Source organism: Camellia sinensis, chromosome 4 (genome assembly GCF_055761805.1).
Source record: "Camellia sinensis isolate YWXY chromosome 4, ASM5576180v1, whole genome shotgun sequence".
Taxonomy (NCBI): Eukaryota; Viridiplantae; Streptophyta; class Magnoliopsida; order Ericales; family Theaceae; genus Camellia; species Camellia sinensis.
In genome coordinates this window covers 105,965,519-105,972,852 of record NC_138964.1, presented here as the reverse complement: position 1 = coordinate 105,972,852, position 7,334 = coordinate 105,965,519, and positions in this window count along the sequence as shown.

The window sequence follows — 7,334 nt, the reverse complement described above, 5'->3', positions numbered from 1 at the left end:
TTTGGGGCCACAATCTTCTTGGACTGCTCTACCTCGGTGGTTGTAGTTGGGTCAGCCTCGATGACAGCCTTCTCAACCTAAGAGTTGGTTGTAACTTCTTTGTCAATCCTTCAAGGTGTCTTCGAGGATCTGGCCGGCCCCATCAGTGTCGGTCTTCTTTGAAGAAGAACCCTTAGAGACCTTGTCCTCATCTTCCTTAGTCAGGTCTAAGACCTGGTCATTCAAAGATGGGGACTTGGACCCCACAATATCGGTATCATCTTTGTTTTCTTCTTCTTCCTCTCCCTCCTTAGATTAGGCAGGGGAATGAGGGAAGGGCAGACTCAGTTGGATAGGATCCTGGAGTGGCGAATCCTCAAGAAGGTTGAGCTTTTGGAGCATAATAGCCCAGCCAAGCTGATAGCCTTTGTTGCAAGCTTAGCACACCTACTTTCAATACTGATCTCAGACATCAGCCTGGCCTTGTTCATAGGTCTTCTCATTGGCCTCTTTGGTTTCCTTGTTCTTCTTGGCCAGCTGTTATATGGCCAATGTGGCTTTTTCCTCAACTGATCGAGCTGAGGCCTCAGCTCGCTTTGCGATCTTAGTCTTATCTATGTGCTTTGTTACCAAATTCTTGGCTTGATTCAGTTGGTGAAGGAGGTCGGCGGCCTCCTGGGTCTTCTTGATGAGATTTTTCCTTATTAGGTCATACTGGGTTAAGAAGAAATGGGCATGCTGGATCGTTTACAAGAACAACAAAGTATTGAACACATAAAAATTTCTCTAAGTATCGAGGACTAGAAATAAGGAAGAAGGGTGCTTACCATGATGGAGTTTCGCATCATCATCGCAAAGTGTTCGAACTCGTTAAGCTCGTCGATGTTGTCCATGTCAGTTGGGAGGAGCACAACAGTAGAGAGTGCAACAGTGATCTCAGGATGTTTCTGGGCGCTATCCCCGACCTTGAGGGGACTGTCATTGATAATGATCTCGGGGGACCATGTGTCGTTGTCAGTAATCTCGGGGCCGAAAGCGCGGAACCGCTTGGCATTAGGAGCATCAGTAAATCCCGATGCCTTCCTCTTCTCGGCCACTTCTAAGATTGGAATTGGGTCTTTGGGGTCCTTTTCTAAGGGGTGACAATGACTTTAGCCTTCTTTACCCTCTTTGGTTTCTCAACTGTTTGGGAAGAAGATGAGGATTGGATGGTGACAACATCAGGAATGCTGGAGAGTAGGTCTTCGATGATTGCAGGCTTGCGACCCATCTCTTCTGAGGTGGCAGTGATGTTGACTCCAGTCCGGAGTTTAAAGGTGCAAAGTGTGATGGGTGGATTTTTAGGATCGTAGGTCGGCAAGTCAAGACCTCGACGTTTTCTACTTTTGGTTCTGTTTGCGAGGACGTTTGCCCGATGTCGACAACATTAGCGCTTGAGGGGTGGATCGTGCAGTGTTAGAGCTGACGCTAATAGCTGATCAGCTAGATTCGATGTTGACCCTTAGTCTGGCCAAGATGATACAGTTGGAGTTGTGGCGGATAGAGGAGTCCGACTTCTTGATTGGACGTCGGGTAGTGGAGATTTGTAAGTGGCCACATAGTTCAGGAGGAGGAGAGCTTTGCGTTTGTTGATCGGTAAGTCTAGGAGTCTCTGAACATCAGCTCTAGGAACATAATACTTTCAAAAAAATTTGTCACCTTAAGGGAGTTCTGCAGCACACACACACACAAAAAAGAAAAAAAAAATGTGATTAACAATATGATGAAATACGGAATGTTTAAGCGAACAATGGACAATTGGTGTGTGTTCTAAAGGTGACTTACTTTTCTAGTCTCCTAGGATGGTTCAAGGGAGTGGGAAGAGGTGGAAGTTGCCCGAGACAATAAAACAATCATCTCATGCATCCTTATTGGAATCAAGGAGGTCAGCAACCATCTTGTAAGCTGTTGATCTCAGTTTCAGGTAGTAGGTTATGCCGTTCTTGGACTGAAGGGCGCACATTGCATAACAGTATTGGACATCGTTAAGGTTCAGTTGGGCCCTATGTCGATGATTTAACTCGGCTATACCATTGATTATACGAAATGTGTTGACAACTAGTTGCATGGGGTTCAATTTTGTTAGCGAATCTTTATGGATTTAGTTAACTTGCTGAACAGGGAATTTACATCCGTTTAAAACTAAGATTGTACATCCTATATAGTTTATATTTGTTTCCTATTCTAACTACTGTTAGTTAGGCCCTAATTTTTAGCGATTATTTCCTGATTTCATGTAGAATTAGTTCCCTAAATTAGTGTCCTTTGTACTCTATATGTTTTGTATGTTTTCCTTCAGTTAAAAAAAAAAAAAAAAATTATTCATCTATATGGTATCAGAGCTCTAGGTTTTTTTTTGCTCCTGTTTCTTCTTCTAGCCCTGGAATCTTTCTGCACAGCCTTCATTGCTAATTGCAGAATATCTCTTGGCCTTCATTGCCTTTAATCCCTAGCATGTTACTGCCTTCATACCCTTCAAACTTTACCTAGAAAAATCCCATAATGTTTGTTACATCCAAAACCTTTGCTCAAACCAACACTGAGTTAAACCAACCAGTACACACCTCATATGGTGCATATCACAACCTACAATCATCATATCGACTCAATGGAAGAAATTATCTGGTATGGTCTCAATAGGTAAGGACATTTCTAAAGGGTAAGGGAAAACTCAGCCACCTGATTGGTCTTGTGCCAAGTGAAGAAGATCTAAAGTTTGAAGCTTGGGATGCGGAAGACTCCTCAATTATGTCATGGCTATAGAATTAGATGCAACAAGAGATAAGTGGAACCTTCATGTTTTTGACAACTGCTAAAGACATATGGGACACAATGAAGCAGACCTACTCCAAAATTAAGGATGCAGCCTTGGTTTATGAAACTGAAACCAAGATTCACTCGACAAAACAAGGTACAAAATCTGTTACTAAGTACTATAACACTTTTAAAAGGTTTATGGCTTGAACTCGATTACTATCCAAACATTAAGATGAAGTGTAGTGATGATGCCGCTATGATATTAAAATTTGTAGAAAGTGAAAGAATTTATAAGTTCTTGGATGGACTTAATGTGGAACTTGATCAAATTCGGGTGTAAGTGCTTGGAAAAGAAGTTTTACCTTATTTGAATGAGGTATTTTTAGTTATATGCACTGAAGAGGGAAGGAGGACTTTGATGTTAGATTCTTCTACTAATGAAGCATCTACCCTGGACATGGTTAAAGCACCATCTCCAAACAAAATCAGTGGCCTAAGCTCAAACAAAGAAGAGATATACAGACCACCAATCAATAAAGAGGACCTTTGGTGCAGCCATTGCAAGAAACCAAGGCATAATAAGGAGATGTGCTAGAAATTGAAGGGAAAAACACCTCTTGGTAAAAACAACAATACTCAACAACGGTATACTCTACGAGGCAGCCAGCAAATATTGCCCTTGTTGATGATAAACCTGACCAAGACTCAACTAGCAACAGCCCCGAAACCGGTATATTACAGAAGGAGAAAATTAAGAAACTTCAGAGCTTCCTTACTTCAATTGACAAATCGGTTGGCTCATGCTCATTAGCACACTCAGGTAAGTATTCCTCATCTCAAGCCCTTAATGTCTCAAAGGACTGTAATTTGCATGGAACCTGGGTCATAGACTCAGGTGCCACTGACCACATGACCAACTCTTCACGCCATTTCACAACATACACCCCATGCCCTAGAAACCAAAAAATCTAAGTTGCTAATGGAACCCTTGCATCCATGGCAGGAAAAGAAACCGTAAGTCGTACACCTTCTCTTACTTTGAAATCCATTCTTCATGTGCTTAAACTTTCTGTAGATCTTTTGTCTATACATCAGATTACAAAAGATCTAAACTGTACAGTGGCATTTTTTCCCAATCATTGTGTCTTTCAGGAACCGGTTATGAGGAAGATGATTGGGCTTGCTAAAGAGAATGAAGGACTCTATTTTCTAGATACATGTGGTGGCAATGACAATAGCTGTCTACCTTTATCTCATTTCTCAGAAAAATTATCACCAAATAAAGCACAAATTTGGCTTCATCACTTTCGTTTAGGGAACCCTTCTTTCTCTATATTAAAGACTATGTTTCCTGATTTATTTTATAATTTGGATGATAAATTTTTTCATTGTGAAGTATGTCAGTTTGCCAAACATCATCGTGTCTCATTTCCATTAAGTCATAATAAATCTTTATATCCTTTCTCTTTGATTCATACTAATGCGTGGGGGCCATCTAGGATTCCAAATATTATTGGCACTCGTTGGTTTATTTCCTTCATTGATGATTGTAGTCGTGTTACTTGGTCGTTTTTCATGAAAAATAAATCTGACATTAGTTTTGTTTTCCCTATGTTTTTTAAAATGATTCAAAATCAGTTTGGTGTTCATATTAAAAATATTAGATCAAACAACGGGAAAGAATACTTTAACCATATTCTTTCACCTTTTTTCCAACAGGAAGGGATAATACACCAACCTTCACGTATAGATACTCCACAACAGAATGGGGTTGCAGAACGAAAAAACCGTCATCTTCTTGAAACAACCCGAGCCCTTTTATTTACGAAATAAGTGCCTAAATCCTATTGGGGGGAAGCTGTGTTGAATGCAACTCATCTCATCAACGGACTTCCTTCAAGAATATTGGGCAATAAAACTCCAATCAGTGCCCTTTCACAATTCAATCCTGAATTCAATAAGTTTACCCAATTACCACCAAGAATATTTGGTTGTGTTTCCTACGTTCACAGTCATGCCCACAATCAGGGTAAATTGGATCCTAGAGCCCTTAAGTGTGTCTTCTTTGGTTATTCCTCCACTAAAATGGGTTATAAATGCTATCATCCCAATTCACAAAAATTCTTTATCTCTAAAGATGTTACCTTTGTTGAGAATAAGTCCTTTTTTGGTGAAACTTCTCTTCAGGGGGAGCATTTATTGGGAGATAAATTTAATTTCAGTCTTGGTTTTGATAATCTCAATATTTAACCTCTTAAAACACTCGCTTCTCCTTCCGGTTCTCCTCTTACCGATTCTCTTTCTCGAGCAGAAACATCATCCTTCCAGACAAAACTGAAAAACTCCTAATGAGAAAACAGATAATGATGGTACTTCCTTGCCATTACAAGTATATTCAAGAAAGAAAAAGTCCGAAACTAAACTGATGCAAGTCCAAGAATCCAAACATGTCACAACTTGAATTCACAGACCTTGACATATCAATTGCCCTTAGGAAAAAACCACAGAAATGTACTTAACACTCCATAGCAAACTTTATCTCCTTTGACAGACTCTCTCCACTGCATAGAGCATTTCTCACAGATTTGCACACCATTAAAATTCCACAAACAGTCAAGAGGCATTTAGGGATGAGAAATAGAAAAAAGCCATGAGTGAGGAAATGAGAGCACTAGAAAAAAATGATACACGAGAAATAGTTGAGTTGCCAAAAGGGAAGAAATTGGTAGGGTGTAAATGGGTGTTTACTGTAAAGTATAGAGCTGATGGAATCTTGGAGAGATATAAAGCTAGGCTTGTGGCCAAAGGCTACACTTAGACATATGAAGTAGACTATCAAGATACATTTGCCCCAGTTGCACAAATGAACGCTATTAGAGTACTATTATCTTTAGCAACTAATCTTGGATAGTCCTTGCAGCAATTTTATGTTAAGAATGCATTTTTGCAAGGCGATTTTGATGAAGAAGTCTATATGCAGGCACCTCCGAGTTTCACTGAAAACTTTAGAGAAAATAGTGTGTGCATGTTGAAAAAAGGACTATATCGATTAAAACAGTCCCCTAGAGCATGGTTTGGGAGGTTTACCAGTGCAATAAAGAACATGGGTTTCAAGCAAAGCTAAGGCGACAGCACACTCTTCATCAAACGATCTAAAATTGGAAAAGTTACTGTCTTGATTGTTTATGTTGATGACATTATTGTAATTGGAGATGACCTTGAAGAAATTGAGAAATTAAGGAAGCAGTTCGCCAAAGAATTTGAAATAAAAGAATTGGGAAAACTAAAATATTTCTTGGGAATTGAAGTATCATACTCTAGAAATGACATATTTATTTCCCAACAGAAATATATGCTTGATCTCCTTAAGGAGATAGGTATGCTCGATTGCAAGCCCTCAAACACTCCTATTGAGTAGAATCACAAACTAGGAGAAGCTGTAGGTGACGTGATGGTAGACATAGAGAGATATCAAAGGTTAGTTGGGAAACTCATTTACTTGTCCCATACAAGACTCGACATTGCCTATGCCGTAAGTGTAGTCAACTAATTCATGCACTCTCCAAAGGATTCCTATAGTGATTCCAGTTTTGATCCGACCCTTATTATATCTCAGACTCGGGTTTCATCGTTTTATATTGTTGTTCACATCTTGCTTTCCTTGTATCTCCTTAAATTTGGCTTTTAGATTGTTGTGGTTGCGTTTGGGACAGATTGATTGCTTAGTTTCCAAACTCTTGTTGCCCAGAATTCTGCTCCTCCACTCAAATGGCACTTCTTGTGCTCGAGCGGGCTTTGGGAACTCTCAGTATTTTTGCAGGTCTGCAAAACTACTAGGATAGTGTATTCTACGCTCAAGCGAGCTCAGCACGAGCGTTAGTATGTTGTCTGTAAAACTACTAGGAATATGTATTCTGCGCTCGAGCGTCATTTCCAATGCTCGAGCGGAACAACTCATTGTGTCTGATGCTCGAGAGTCACTTCTTGTGCTCGAGCGAACTGTGCATATATCAGTTCATAACAGCCATATTTTACATCACTTTTTCATCTCTTTCTCTCTCTAAAACATTTCAAAATCCTAGATCTTGATCTTCTCTCTCTAAAACTCACCTTCTCTCTACTTTTTCACCTAGGTCCGTTGATTTCTCCACCCTAGTGTCTTTGGGGAAAAGGTAGATCATCTCAAGGGCTACATTTCTATTCGAGTAGAGTTGTGTTTGAGCATCTCTGAAGTTTCCTCCTTGCTTCAATCGTCTTCTAACTTTGAGGTAAGGACTTTCTACACTCTTCTATGAGTTTAAAGTTAGTTATTTATCGATGTGTAAGAAATATTGGAACTTAAGGTGATTTTAAACAAACCTAGGGTTTTGGTTTAAAATCAAAAGAGGGGTTTTCAAATGAAGGTATTGAAAATGGTTATGGGTCTAGATATGAGGTTGTGTTGTGTTAAATTTGTTGATTTTGACACATAGGTTGGATTTGGAAGAGGATGGGGTTTTTCCCTAATCTTTTCAAATAATTATTTTGTATAAATAATGAAATTGGTATTGAAAATATGA